This window comes from Phacochoerus africanus, chromosome 4 (assembly GCF_016906955.1).
Source record: "Phacochoerus africanus isolate WHEZ1 chromosome 4, ROS_Pafr_v1, whole genome shotgun sequence".
In the NCBI taxonomy this organism is placed as follows: Eukaryota; Metazoa; Chordata; class Mammalia; order Artiodactyla; family Suidae; genus Phacochoerus; species Phacochoerus africanus.
In genome coordinates, this window is record NC_062547.1 from 137,156,035 (window position 1) to 137,171,327 (window position 15,293).

Here is a 15,293-nt window from a genome sequence, read left to right on the forward strand (position 1 = left end):
GGCGCCTAACCAGGAAATTATAGCCTGGGCAGAAGAGGGGTTTGGTGTGGATATCACCCTTCCCTTGGTTCCGTCAAGCAGGCCCACAGGGAGGCCTGCCAGCCAATGGGACGTGCTGGGTGGGCATGAGCTCCGCAGGCAGGACGAGCCAGCCTTGTCCTTGCAGAGAGGCCCTCACTCCCAGGAGGCTGGCCTCCCCGCCGCTGCTGCTGCTGGTGGTGGCCGTCCTTTCTGCTCCTGCATCCGTTGAGACCCCATCAGCACGGGAAGAAGCTGTGGTCCTCCAGATGAGGCTTTGGGAGGTTCTTGGCCTGACTGGTCAGTGACTCTTTTCCTGCCCCTTGAACGAGCAAGCGGAGAAGGTGCGACAGAAGCGTATGGTGGGAAAAGCCACCTGCAGGGCTGGACACGCGTGACACCATTTGTATTTGAAAAAAAGGGAGAAACAAATACATCCACACATGCAGTGGCAATGAGATATTCTCTTTCAGGTGGCAGATATGGCAGGCAAAACCTAGGGCCTGGAGATGGGCACCCCGTCCACTTTTGGCCGTGAAAATAGGTGTGGCCTCCTCAGAAGGACTAGATTTTATGTGTGTGTTCCGATGGCCCAACAGTTCTGTTATGGAATTTTCCTGAGGAGCCAAATGAGAAATGCACAGAGATGCAGGGATAAGGGTGTTTACTCTGGCCTCTTGTGATAGAAACACAGCAAAATACATCAAGGAGTTACCTAATGCCCGGTGGTTAGGAGACTTGGTAGAATTAGTATGAATCCATATGTGTGGCTCTTAAAAATAGTGATTTTTTTAATGTTTTGTTTATTTAAAAAATTTTATTATGGGCAATTAGTTGATTTACAATGTTCTGTCAATGTCTGCTGTATGGCAAAGTGACCCAGTTTTGTATATATATGTATATGTGTGTGTGTGTGTGCGCGTGTGTGTACTTTTTCTCGCATATCCTCCATCATGTTCCGTCACAAGTAACTGGATAGAGTTCCCTGTGCTACACAACAGAATCTCATTGCTTATCCACTCCAAATGCAATAGTGTGCATCTATTAATCCCAGATTCCCAGTCCATCCCACTCCCTCCCCATCCTCCTTGGCAACCACAAGTCTGTTCTCTTTGAACCCAAACCCAAGTCTGTGAGTTTCTTTTCTGTGGAAAGGTTCGTTGGTGCCCTATATTAGATTCCAGCTATAAGTGATATCATATGGTATTTGTCTTTCTCTTTCTGACTTACTTCACTCAGTATGAGAGTGTCTAATTCCATCCATGCTGCTGCAAATGGCACGGTTTTGTTCTTTTTTATGGCTGGGTAGTATTCCATTGTGTATATATACCACAGCTTCTTAATACATTCATCTGTTGATGGACATTTAGGTTGTTTCCACGTCTTGGCTATTGTGGATAGTGCCGCAATGAACATAGGGGGGCATGTATCTTTTCCAAGGCGAGTTTTGTCTAGATATGTGCTCAGGAGTAGGATTGCTGGGTCATATGGTAGTTCTATATTTAGTTTTCTGAGGTACCTCCATACTGTTTTCCCTAGCGGTTTACCAATTGACATTCCTACCAACAGTGTAAGAGGGTTCCCTTTTCTCCACACCCTCTCCAGCATTTGTTATTTGTAGACTTACTAATGATGGCCATTCTGACAGGTATGAGATGGTATCTCATTGAAGTTTTGATTTGCATTTCTATAATAATTAGTGATGTTGAGCATTTTTTCATTTGCTTTTTGGCCATCCATATGTCTTATTTGGAGAAAGGTCTTTTCAGGTCTTCTGCCCCTTTTTTCAATTGGGTTGTTTTTTTGCTGTTGAGTTGTATGAGTTGTTTATATTTTATATTATTTTATTAATTTTATATTTTATTTTATTTCAATTTATGTCTTTTTGCCTTTTCTAGGGCCGCTCCCGTGGCATATGGAGGTTCCCAGGCTAGGAGTCTAATCAGAGCTACAGATGCCAGCCTATGCCAGAGCCACAGCAATGCAGGTATCTGAGCCACGTCTGCAACCTACACCACAGCTCACAGCACCGCTGGATCCTTAACCCACTGAGCAAGGCCAGGGATCGAACCCACAACCTCATGGTTCCTAGTCGGATGCATTAACCACTGAGCCACGACGTTTGATTAGGTTCCATTGGTTTATTTTTGTTTTTATTTCTCTTGCCTTGGGAGACTGACCTAAGAAAACATTTGTATGGCTGATGTCAGAGAATGTTTGGCCTATGTTCTCTTCTAGGAGTTTGATGGTGTCTTATCTTACATTTAAGTCTTTAAGTCATTTGAGTTTATTTTTGTGCAGGGTATGAGGATATGTTCTAGTTTCATTGCTTTACATGAAACTGTCCAGTTTTGCCAGCACCACCTGCTGAAGTGACTGTCTTTTTATTGTCTTGCCAATTTTGTCAAAGAGTAACTGACCATAGGTGTCTAAGTTTATTTCTGGTTCCTTTTCTGTTCCATTGTTCTCTGTATCTGTTTTTGAACCACACTGTCTTGATTACTGTAGCTTTGTAATATTGTCTGAAGTTGGGAGAATTATGCCTCCTGCTTGGTTTCTGTTCCTCAGGATTGCTTTGGCATTTCTGGGTGTTTCATGGTTCCATATTGCCGAGACCAGCTCAGCAGGATGGAGCGGAAGAACGGGTGCTGTGGAACTTAAGGAAAAAAAGTTAACATAAAACAAGACACAGAGACATTTATCTTAAGTAAAGGCGGGAACCGGGGGACTCAAGGTCTCAGGGACCAAGAGCCCTGCCTCAAGAAACCACGCTGCTTTTATTGTGCTCTTGAGGACTACGTCAAGCGAAAAGGGGGTTGTAGGTGCAGGATATAGGGTTTTTTTTTTATTGTTTTATAAGTTCCTTTATTATTTTAAAAGTCACTTAGCTGGTAGATGGTTAAACTTTACTCTAAACTTTCGGCATTTAAGAATCATTAGCATTTGAGTTAGCTATCTATGCATAGCATTTCAGAGAATCCTCACTGTGCTTCCGCAAATGGCCTGCCTGTTTGCAGCAACCCTTTGTGCCTAGGTTTGCATCTTGGTTCTCTTTGCTAATGCATATTCTGCTAACGACCACTCATAAACCACTTGGCCAAGAGGTTCCTCTTTCTCTTATTCTTTAGAGGACATATCGCGCTTGTGCAAATGGCTTGCCAATCTGCACAGGTCTGGTGTGCCTAGACCAATGCATTATGTTCTCATTCAGCTGACCCTGTGAATAACCCATGCCTTTAGGTCCTTGTTCTTAAGCTGAAGTCATTTACCATCATGGTGACTGTTTCTCAAGCAGAAAGACGGGACAACGTAAGGAAGGACAAGATGGAGTTTTCAGCAAAGAGGCTAAGAAAATATTATAAAAACAAGTCTCGCAACACCATATAAATTTTTGGATTGTTTGTTCTAGTTCTGTGAAAAATGTCATGGCTAATTTGATAGGGATTGCATTGAATCTGTAGATTGCTTTGGGTAGCATGGTAGTATGGTGTTAACGATATTAATTCTTCCAATCCAGGAGTATGGAGTATCTTTCCATTTCTTTGCATCCTCATTAATTTCCTTGATTAATATTTTGTAGTTCTCAGCATATAACCTCCTTGGTCAGGTTTATTCCCAGGTATTTAATTTTTGGGGATGTGACTCTTAAAGATAGTGTGTTTTTATATTCCTTTTCTAATATTTCATTGTTAGTATACAGAAATGCAACTGATTGCTGAATGTTAATCTTATAACCTGCTACTTTGCTGAATTCCTTGATCAGTTCAAGTAGTTTTTGTGTGGAGTCCTTAGGGTTTTCTACATATAGTATTATGTCACCTGCATACCATGACAATTTTACCTCTTCTCTTCCAATTTGGATACCTTTTATTTCTTTTTTTGTCTGTTTGCTATGGCTAGGACTTCCAATACTACACCACTTTTGAATAAAAGTGGTGAGAGTGGGCATCCTTATCTTTTTCCAGATTTTAGTGAAAGACTTTCAGCTTCTCTCCATTGAATATTAATTATATTTCCTGTGGGTTTGTCATAAATGGCTTTTATTATGTTAAAGTCTGTTCCCTCTATACCCACTTTGGTTAGAGTTTTAACATGACTGGACATTGTATTTTATCAAATGCTTTTTCTTCATCTATTGAGATGATTGTGTGATTTTCGACTTTTCTTTTGTTAATGTGGTGTATGACGTTGATTGATTTGCGTATGTTGAACCATCCTTTTCAACCTGGGACAAATCCCACTTGGTCTTGGTGTATGATCTTTTTCATATGTTGTTGAATTTGGTTGGCTAAAATTTTGTTGAGAATTTTTCCATCTATATTCGTCAAGGGTATTGGCCTATAATTTTCTTTTTTGGTAGTATCTTTGTCTGGTTTTGGTATTAGGATAATGGTGGCTTCATAGTATGTCTTTGGGATTATTCCTTCTTCTTCAACTTTTTGGAAAAGTTTAAGAAGGATGGGTATAAATTCTTTGTATGTTTGGTAGAATTTGCCTGTGAAGGCATCTGGTCCTGGACTTTTGTTAGTAGGTAGTGTTTTTATTACATATTCAATTTCATTTCTAGTGTTCAGTCTGTGCAATTGATCTATTTCTTCTTGATTCAGTTTTGGTGGGCTGTATGTCTCTAGAAAGTTGTCCATTTCTTCTACGTGTCAAATTTGTTGCCATATAATTATGCATAGTATTCTCTTATGGTTTTTTGTATGTCTGCAGTATCTGTTGAGATTTCTTCGTTTTCATTCCTTATTTTCTTTGAGTTGTTTCTCTCCTCTTCTTGGTGAGTCTGGCCAGAGGTTTGTCAATTTGGTTTACCCTTTCAAAGAACCAGCTCTTGGTCTTACTGATTTTTTTTCTAACATTTTTTGAATCTCTATTTTATTGATTTCATCTCTGATTTTTAGATTTCCTTCCTTCTGCTGACTTTAAATTTTGTTTGCTCTTCTTTGTCTAATTCTTTTAGGTGGTAGGTTCAGTTGTTGATTTCAGATTTTTCTTCTTTTTTTGAGGAAGGCCTGTATTGCTATGAACTTCCCTCCAAGAACTTTTATGGTATCCCATAGATTTTGAATGGTTGTGTTTTCATTATCATTTGTCTCTAGGTATTTTTAAATTTCTGTTTTGATTTCCTCATTGACCCATTGATTTTTTTAGTAGCATGTTGTTTAGTCTCCATGTAGTCACTTTTTTTCTCATTTCTTTTCCTGTGGTTGATTTCTAGTTTCATCCCATTGTGGTCAGAGAAGATGCATGAAATAATTTCTGAACTCTTAAATTTGCTGAGGTTAGTTTTGGTCAATCCTTGAGAATGTTCCATGGGCACTTGAAAAGAATGTATATTCTGATTTTTTGGGGGTGGAAAGTCCTGAAAATGTCAAGTAAGTCTAACTTTTCTATTGTGTCCTTTAGGATCTCTCTTGCCTTATACTGATTTTCTGTCCAGGGGATCTGCTTATTGATGTCTCCTACTGTTATTGTAGTCTCGTCACTTTATCCTTTTGTATCAGTATTTGCTGTATGTATTTGGATGCAGCTGTACTGGGGGTATGTATGTTGATGAATGTACTATCCTCTTCTTGAATTGACTCTTTTATCATTAAATTGTGTCCTTCTTTATCTTTCTTTATGGCCTTCATTTTAAAGTCTATTTTGTCTGATATGAGTATTACAACTCCTGCTTTCCTGTCTTTTCCATTCTCATGAAATATTTTTTCCATACCCTCAATTTGAATTTATATGTGTCCTTTGCCCTAAGGTGAGTCTCTCATAGGCAGCATATTCTAGGCTCTTGTTTTTTTAAATCCAGTCTGCCACTCAATGTCTTTTGATTAGAGCATCCAGTCCATTGACATTTAAGGTAATTATTGATAAATATGTACTTGTTACCATTTTATTTATTTATTTATTTTTGCTTTATTATTATTATTATTATTTTTTAAGGCTGCACCCATGCATATGGAGGTTCCCAGGCTAGGGGTCTAATTGGAGCTGTAGCCGCTGGCCTGTGCCACTGCCGCAGCAACAGCAATGCCAGATCCGAGCCATGTCTGTGACCTACACCACAGTTTACGGCAATGCTAGATCCTTAACCCGCTGAGTGAATCCAGGGATCAAACCCAAAAGCTCATGGTTCCTCATCAGATTCGTTAACCACTCAGCCGAGATGGGAACTCCCTATTTGTTATCATTTTAAATCTTGTTTTCCAGTTGATTCTATGTTTCTCCTTTGTTCCTTTTTTTTTTTTTTTTTGGTTAGATGATTTCCTTTTTTTCTTTTTTTTTTCTTTTTTTTTTTTTTTTGGTTGTTGTTGTTGCTATTTCTTGGGCCGCTCCCGCAGCATATGGAGATTCCCAGGCTAGGGGTCCAACCAGAGCTGTAGCCACCGGCCTACGCCAGAGCCACAGCAACGAGGGATCCGAGCCACGTCTGCGACCTACACCACAGCTCACGGCAACGCCGGACCCTTAACCCACTGAGCAAGGACAGGGACCGAACTCGCAACCTCATGGTTCCTAGTCGGATTCGTTAACCACTGCGCCACAACGGGAACTCCATGATTTCCTTTTATTTTATCCTTGCGTCCTCTCCTTTTGGATTTTGTGAATGTAATGTTTGATTTTGATTTGTGGTTTCCCTGTTTTTCAAGTATGTTAACCTCTTCCTATATCCCCTTGCTTTAGCCTGATAGTCATATAGACTCAAACACCTTCTAAAAAAAAAGAATCTAGATTTTCTTACTTTCCTTCCCCACATGTTATGCTTTTGATGTCCTTTTAAAATATCTTCATGTTTATCCTTTTGCTGTTCCTTGTGTTTATCGACACTTTTACAGTAGGGTTGGGTTTTTTTCCTTTTAGATCTGTATACTGGCTTATTTAAGTGATTGCTTTCCAATTGTGATTCCCTCCATCCTATTTCTTCTTACTTCTTTTTTATTTAGAGGAGCCCTTTCAGTATTTCTTTCAGAATGGCTTTAGTATTGATGTACACTTTCAGTTTTTATTTGTTGGAGAAATTCTTTATTTTTCCTTCCATTTTAAATGATATTCTTGCTGGATACAGTATTCTAGGCTGCAAATTTTTTCCTTTCAGAACTTTGAATATATCTTGCCACTCTCTTCTGGCCTGCAGTGTTTCTGTAGAGAAATCAGCTGATAGCCTGTGGAGGCTCCCATATAATTAACTCTTTGTTTTTAACTTGCTGCCTTTAGAATCCCGTCTTTAACTTTTGCTATTTTTTATTATACTATGTCTTGGTGTGGGCCTGTTTGGATTCACCTTTTTGGGGGCTTCTTGTATCTTGATATCTTTTTCATTTAGATTTGGAAAATTTTCAGCCATAATTTCTTCAAGTATATTTTCTAGCCCCTTTTCTTTTTCTTCTCCTTCTAGAATCCCTAGTATGTGTAAATTGACCTGCTTTATATTATCTCACAGACATCTTATATTGCTTTCACTTTTTTGTTGTTTTTTTTTTGTGATTTCTTGGGCCGCTCCCGCAGCATATGGAGGTTCCCAGGCTAGGGGTCGAATCGGAGCTGTAGTTGCTGGCCTACACCAGAGCCACAGCAATGCAGGATCCGAGCCACGTCTGCAACCTACACCACAGCTCATGGCAATGCTGGATCCTTAAGCCACTGAGCAATGTCAGGTATCGAACCCACAACGTCATGGTACCTAGTTGGATTCACTAACCACTGAGCCATGACAGGAACTCCTCATGTTTTTTTAATTTGGTTTTCTGTCTGCTGTCCTGATTGGGTGATTTCCATCATTCTGTCTTCCAAGTCACTAATTCGTTCCCCTGCATTATTCATTCTGCTCTTCAGTGCCTTTAAGTCAGCTTGCATCTCTGCAAATGACTTTTCTAGTTTTTCTTGGCTCCTCCTTATATTTTCTAGTTCCTTTCTAAAGTAATCTTCTTTACTGTTCATGTATGCTCTTAATTCCTTCATAATCACTCTTAATTCCTTCAGTGTTTTCACTCTCTCCTTTTTGAACTTGGTGTCTGTTAGACTGCAGAGATCTGTTTTATGGTTTGCTCCTTCAGGTAAATTCTCCTATTCTTTTAACTGAAAATGGTTCCTAAGCTTCTTCATTTTGCTTATATTTTTCATATTCTGTGAGTTTAGGGAAAAGAACTACTGTAGTCTCAGAGGGCTATTTATATGTGAGAGTACCCCTGGGTATTTTGTGAGGGCTTACGATTTATTTTTGGTGTGAGGGCTGCTTTTGGTTTAGATGCTTGCTGTCTCTTTGCTCAGTGTGTGCAGGCTGTTATCCCCTTGATAGGGTGCTGTGCATGCTTCCAGGGAGATGGAGGCAATGGGCAGGGCTGGTAGCCAGTGCCTGGTTGCTGGGCCCTTGACAGTGGCAAGGACTCAAGGGAAGGTGGCACAGACTGCTCCTAGTTGCAGGGCCCTGGGACGTGGCAGTGACCCTCAGGCAGGTGTAGGTGTTGCCCAGAGTGTTTGACAGTGGCACGGCAGGACCTGTGTGTTCCCAGGGGAGTGAGGGCAACAATGGGTGATGCTTGGTTGCAGTGCCCTCTTCAGTGCTGACCTCTGAGGTGACTGGGGCCGCAGGTGGTGCCTGTTCATGGACCCCTAGGGGTGATGGGCCACACCCACTCCTGGAGTCAGGTTGTGCTGGTTTGCCGCCACTGCCCACAGATGAGGCAAGAGGTGCCCTGTCACACTTAGCCTCGCAAGAGGTGCCTCCCACCCATAGCCTGGCCCTTTAAGAACCTGCTTGTTTGCAGAGAAAGATATTCTATGGCAGGCCACCCCTCCTCTTGCCCTCCCCAACAGTGGCACCTTACTTCTCCTGTGGGCCCAGATGCACCCGCCACATTCCTTCAGCTGCTGCACTCTGCTCCCCATCCTTTGGTGCACTGCTCCCTAGTCCCTCAGGCTGTCTCCATACAGCCAGCCCGAGTCCTCTCCCTGGAACTGACCTCCAGAGCCTGAGTCTCAGCGTCCAGCCCCCTTCCAAGCATCTCAGGCTGTGGTGAACTGGGAGGTGGTACAGTGCTCTGTGTGGCTCTTACTATGCTTTGCCCTCCTGGGTCCAGTGGCTGCACTTTTCTCTGAGGCTTTGATGTCCCTCCATCTTGGTTGATGGCCCTCTCAGTTGGGTGGCTTCCCAGGGTGTGTGTTCCTTCCCTCTTTCACAGCTCCCTCTCAGGAATGCTGGTCTGTCCTGATTCCTTTCTCCCCGCTCTCTCTCACTCTTTTTCCTTTTGTTCTACCCAGTTACATGGAGGGTTTCTTGTCTTTTTTGGAGCCTTAAGTTCTTCTGCCATATGCTATGCAAATCGTTCTACATGTAGATGGTTTTTTTGGTTATCTTTGTGGAAGAAGGTGAGCGCCATGTCTTACCCCTCAGCCATCTTAATCCTGCCTCCGTTCTTTTAATTTTTTGTTTTTTATTGTTTTTGGGGCCACACCCATGGCATAAGGATGTTCCCAGGCTAGGGGTCAAGTTGGAGCTGCAGCTGCTGGCCACAGTCACAGCAACGCAGGAGCTGAGCCATGTCTGCTGTATACACCACAGCTCACAGTAACTCCAGATCCTTAACCCACTGAATGAGGCCAGGGATCGAACCCCCATCCTCATGGATACTAATTGGGTTCATAACCCACTGAGCCACAACGGGAACTCCTAAAAATAGTGATTTGTTGATAAGAGTACCTGTTCTTCTTATTAGATGAATGAAAAAGTGGCTTCTAGAGCAATATGTGATATGACGTCCCCCCTTAGGTAACAGTGAGTGAGTATAGGTAACGTATGTGTACACACCTGTATGTGTGTGCTGAGGGTTGTCTGGGAGGGTCATAATATTTGTAGCAGTTTGATATTCTTGACTTTGCCCTCACACTTTTCTGAGCCTTTTGAAATTTAATAATCAATGTGTATTGTATAATCAGGAAAAAAACAACACAATTTTCATTTGGAAAAAAATGTTAAGGAGTGTGTGTGTGTGTGTGTGTGTGCATGCTTGTGTGTGTGTGCCTGGGGTGGGTGGAAGAGCATTCTAAGCAAAAGGAACCACATGCACAAAGCAAAAGAGGCTGGAGGATGAGACGCTGTTGTGGTCAGCCTGCAGTGGGGGTGGGGCAGGGGTGGGGGAATTGGGAAAGTACACTGAGTATGAACCTTAGCTTGGCAGTTTGGAAGCTGGGAAGTGACCTGGCTGGATTTGATTCCTGCTGCCTCTCTGAGAATGGCCTTATGCCCTTCACCTGGCATTTAAAGCTCCTCTATTCTGTCTCCTCCTCCTTTCTCTCCCCCTATCTTCCAGGGCTCCCCTTTGCCCGGCCCTTTCTCACCTCCGGTCCTGCGCATCCATTCCAATTCTGCTTGTCCTTCAAAGACTCAGCACTAGGCCCCTTCTCTCAGGAAGCCTTCCCAGATTACTCAGGTTAGCCTTGATTTTTTTCTTTCTCGTACGTTCACCCTTGACCTTTCATACCTGACCTCAAGTCAGACCTTAATTCCTCTAGAACCATTTGTGGAGGGCTATGGACTGAGCGGTCATTCCATAATACCTGGATGCCAGTGATGAGCTGCCTGACCTCTGCCAGCTTTAGGGTCCTGAGGCAGGAGGGAGCAAGTGGGCAAGCAGAGATCCAGGAGTTATTTTGAGCCTATCACGTCACTGACACAGTGCTAAACACTGCCCATAACTTTTTATGGTTATCCCCATTGTTCAGATGAGGAAACTGAGGCTTCGAGAGGTTCTGTGGCAGCAAGTGGTAGTGCTGCGTTGAACCCAGGCTCTAACTCGGAAGCCCAAGCTTGTAACTTCTGTGATCTGCTCATCTCTGGCCTCACCCTCCTGGATGTTGGCAGGGCTGGGCCTGAGTCAGGCCTTCCTGTGCCTTGCTGCCCTGGACTCAGTGGAAATGGACTTGAGGACGGGAAGGTGATGCCATCTCACGTGGGTGGCGGCTCCTGACCCAGTGGAGGATCTGGGGGCAATGTAGCATCGCTGCTGAGGCCTTGAGTGCCAGCGTCCCCAGTGAAGTAAAGCGAGATAGACCCTTCCCTGTGGGGCTGGGAGCAGGGGCACAGTGGAGGAATCTGGAAGGGAAGAGGCCGAGCATATTGACCGGGAAAGAGCTTGCCCACTCCGATTCCCCAGCAGTAGGAGGTCAGGGAGAGGATGGAGGATAATCTTGGGCCTCTGAAGCCACAGCCCATCTGAAAGCCTTCTGTACTGTTCCCATCCATGGGCTCTTCAAACCCTGACAGCAGACTCACAGGTAGGTCCAGTGCCCGTTGACAGAAGAGGAAACTTGGGCTCTAGGAAGGGATCGCCAGGTCTTGGGGAGAAGCCCAGGCCAAGGCTAGAATCCAGAAGGGCCCCGGCCTCTCCCAGCCCAGGCTTGGTGTGTACCCTTGCCTTGATGGGCTGAGCCGGTCTTGGGAGCCTTGGGGGGCCTTTCCTGGGGGTGGCCTCAGCAGAGACTGTGGGAGAAGCAAGCAGCTCTGGAGGCGTGGGCCCCAAGCTTGGGAGAAGCCACGAACCGTGTGTGCTGGTCCTCAGGACCAGCCCTGTGACTCAGTAGGAGTGCTGCTTTGGGAGATGGCCGAGGGGTCTGTGCCCCACGGGGTGTGTGTGTGTGTCTTTTGTCTAAATACATCCCTTCTTCGATCGGTCTTACCCAAAGGAAGAGAGAGGTGTGTGCCTGAAAAGGCTGGAGTGAGGGGGGGCTCAGCGGCCATCCCAGTGTGTTCTGGAATGTTCCCAAAGAGGCCACAGGCGGGAACAGTGTGGGGAAACCCTTGCCGGCCCCGCCACAGCCTGGCAAGCGGCAAAGTGGCCGGCTGCTTTGTGGCGGCTGCGTCTTGGAGGGTTTGCCAAGCACTTTCCGTGAAGTCAATGGGACCTTTAAGCCCTTGGTTCAATGAAATGGGTTAATGTGCTTTGTCCGATCCCGCCGACTCCGAATACGATAATGTGATAATGGCAGTCACGATGCTCGGAGCTGCGATGATCACACGTGCCGCACGGTCCCAGGCGCGGAGGGGGGTGCCGCTCCCACTGCTGCACACTCAGGCCTCACGTTCCACTCATAAAAGCCCCTGCTTCAAAGCTCTTCCAGCCCGACTCCCTATATCCATTTTCGGGACAAATTACCAACACTTAAAAAAATTGGCCCATTTTGCGTAAAAGCCAAGTCCAAATTACTGTTACTTTCCCCTTTGTGTTTTGAAATTTCAGAGAGAGAGGGAAGGGGTGGGGAGCTGGGGGGGGGGGACGCGGCAGGGGATGGAGAGAGGAGGCAGAGGGGAGAAGGAGAGCATGTGAACGGAGGCCCAAGAAATCGTCCTCCTTGTTTCAGTAAAGACGTATTTCTGGAACGATGCTTCAGTTTACTCAGGCTGAAAAATTTGAAATGGGCTGCTTATTAAACAGGCTAAGGAAGCATGCCTATTTTTAGTAGTGCAGTAAAACCTTGGTAATTTGGACCTCTTTAATAAAGATTCCATGATCACGCTGGCTGGCAGGCACACCCAGCGCGTGTGTGTGTGTGCGCGCGCGTGCGCGTGTGTGTGTGCACGCGCGTGTGGGCAGGCAAGGTGGGAGGGCACACAGGTTGCTGAGCTGGAGGATTGGGAGCGCGGGGGGTGGGGGGTGCGGGAGGGCACGGCTGGTGCAGCAAGGGGACAGAGGGCACAGGGATGGGAGCCGGCTTTAAACTGAGTTATCTTTGCTTAGACACACAAGCTCATTGCGAATTCTTCTCTCTGAACACGCTTCCTGGCACCTACTAATTTGACCTGTGTTCCAAGAAGGACGTATTTGAAAACAAAAATGTCACTTCTGTAAAAATCTGTAAGTGTTTACCTGACACAGTGCAACTGGCCTGGCCCCGAATGAGGCTGAGTCCCAGGGGCTGACGCATCACCCCAGGGACGGGATGACTGGCCCCGTGGGGGTGAGGACAGGGACCTGGAGGCAGGAGGCCACTCCCGGTCGTGCAGATCACAGCGCTTTGTATTTTTAAAATAATAGTTAATGATTCATTCCATCGCGACCAAAGTAATGTCATGACATGCTCAGTGCAAAAAAACTTGGAAAGGAAAAATGAAAAAAGAAAAGAAAAGAAAAGAAAAAGCCTCATTTCCCAGCACCCAAAGGTAGCTGATGTGAGTTAACAGTTCGTGCGCTTCCAGACATTTCTCTGTGTGGGTAGAAAAACATGGCACGGTGCTGTGCTTATTTAATATTTTGTAGCTTGTCTTGTTTAGTGTGTTGACAGAGGAGTTCCGTTTCCAGAAAGGCGGTGGCAGACCTAGCACTTAATTTTATGCTAAACTTACAGAGAAGGCATCTACCTCATTTACTCTCTCTTGGCCGTACAGCCGATACTTAGCAGGGGACGTGTCCTTCGTGGGAGCCCCATGCTGTGCTGCGTGGAGGGATGGAGGAGGGGGCGAGGGCCACATGGGCATTCAGCTCTCACTGGAGCCTAAAGAAGGACCAGCTGAAGAGGCCTGCAGGGCACAGTTTTCCAACAAGCAGCAGACCAGCTTGAGTTGTGGCTTTCGCCCCAGGAGGCCTGGGCACCAGCCTCCGAATGCCTCTATGGATACGGTGGAGGCATAATCACACATTATTTTGTTTTTAGGTGTGATGAAAGGCACAGAACATGAAATTTACCACTTTAACCTTTTCAAAAGTATGCGGTTCAGTGACATGACGTGCATTTGTACTGCTGTGCAGCCACCACCAGCAACCATCTCCAGAACGGTTTCCTCATCCGCAAATGAAGCTCTGTACCCGTCAAACGCTAGCTCCCCCTCCCTCTCCCGCTGCCCCGGGCACCCACCATCCTATTCTCTGTCTGCATGCGTTGGGCTGTTCTAGTGCCTCATATAAGTGGCATCATACAACGTCTGTCCTTTTGTTCACTGGCTTATTTCACTTAGTGCAGCATCTTCAAGGTTCATCCGGGTTGTAGGTCTGTCAGAATTTCCTTTTGCTCCAAGGCGGAATGCTATTTCATGACATATTCAGACTCTAATTTGTTTCTTCTCTGTTGATGGATATGAGTTGCTCCTACCTTTAGACCACTGTGAATAATGCTGCTACGGACACGGGTGTACAAATATCTCTTCCATCCCCTGCTTTTGTTTCTTTTGGGTGTATATGCAGAAGTGGAATTTCTAGATCATATAGGAATTCTATGTTTATTTTTATTTTATTTTATTTTTTAATTATTTTATTTTATTTTTTTTGTCTTTTTGCCATTTCTTGGGCCGCTCCTACGGCATATGGACGTTCCCAGGTTAGGGGTCGAATCGGGGTTGTAGCCACCGGCCTACACCGGAGTCACAGCAATGCAGGATCCCAGCCGTGTCTGCGACCTACACCACAACTCACGGCAACGCCGGATCGTTAACCCACTGAGCAAGGGCAGGGATGGAACCTGCAATCTCACGGTTCCTAGTCAGATTCGTTAACCACTGCGCCACGACGGGAACTCCAGGAATTCTATGTTCATTTTTTTAAGGAATTGCCATACTGTTTTTCACAGCGGCTGCACCATCTTACAGTCCTACCTTTCTTTTCTTTCTTTGCTTTTTTTTCTTTTCTTTTTCTTTCTTTCTTTTTTTTTTAAAATAACATGCTTATTGGCCATTTTTTCTTTTCTTTTTTTGTCTTTTTACCTTTTCTAGGCACCTGTGGCATATGGAGGTTCCCAGGCTAGGGGTCTAATTGGAGGTGTAGCCTCCAGCCTACACCAGAGGCACAGTAACGCCAGATCCAAGCCGAGTCTGCAACCTACACCACACAGCTCACAGCAATGTCAGATCCTTAACTCACTGAGCGAGGCCAGGGATCGAACCCACAACCTCATGGTTCCTAGTCGGATTCATTAACCACTGAGCCACGAGGGGAACTCCTGGCCATTTGTATTTCTTCTTGGAGAAATGTCTATCCAAGTCCTTTGCCCAATTTTTTTTTCTTTTATTTTAAGGACCGCACCCATGGCATATAGAAGTTCCTAGGCTAGGGGTCAAATCAGAGCTACAGCTGCCGGCCTACACCACAACCACAGCAACGCCAGATCCGAGCCACGTCTGAGACCTACACTACAGCTCATGGCAAGGCCGGATCCTTAACCCACTGAGCGAGGCCGGGGATCGAACCCGCATCCTCATGGTTCCTAGTCGGATTTGTTTCCGCTGCGCCACGGCGGGAATTCTTGTTCAGGTAAACTTTCAAAAGCAGTGCCAGGACCTGTCTGTGCTGAGAGGG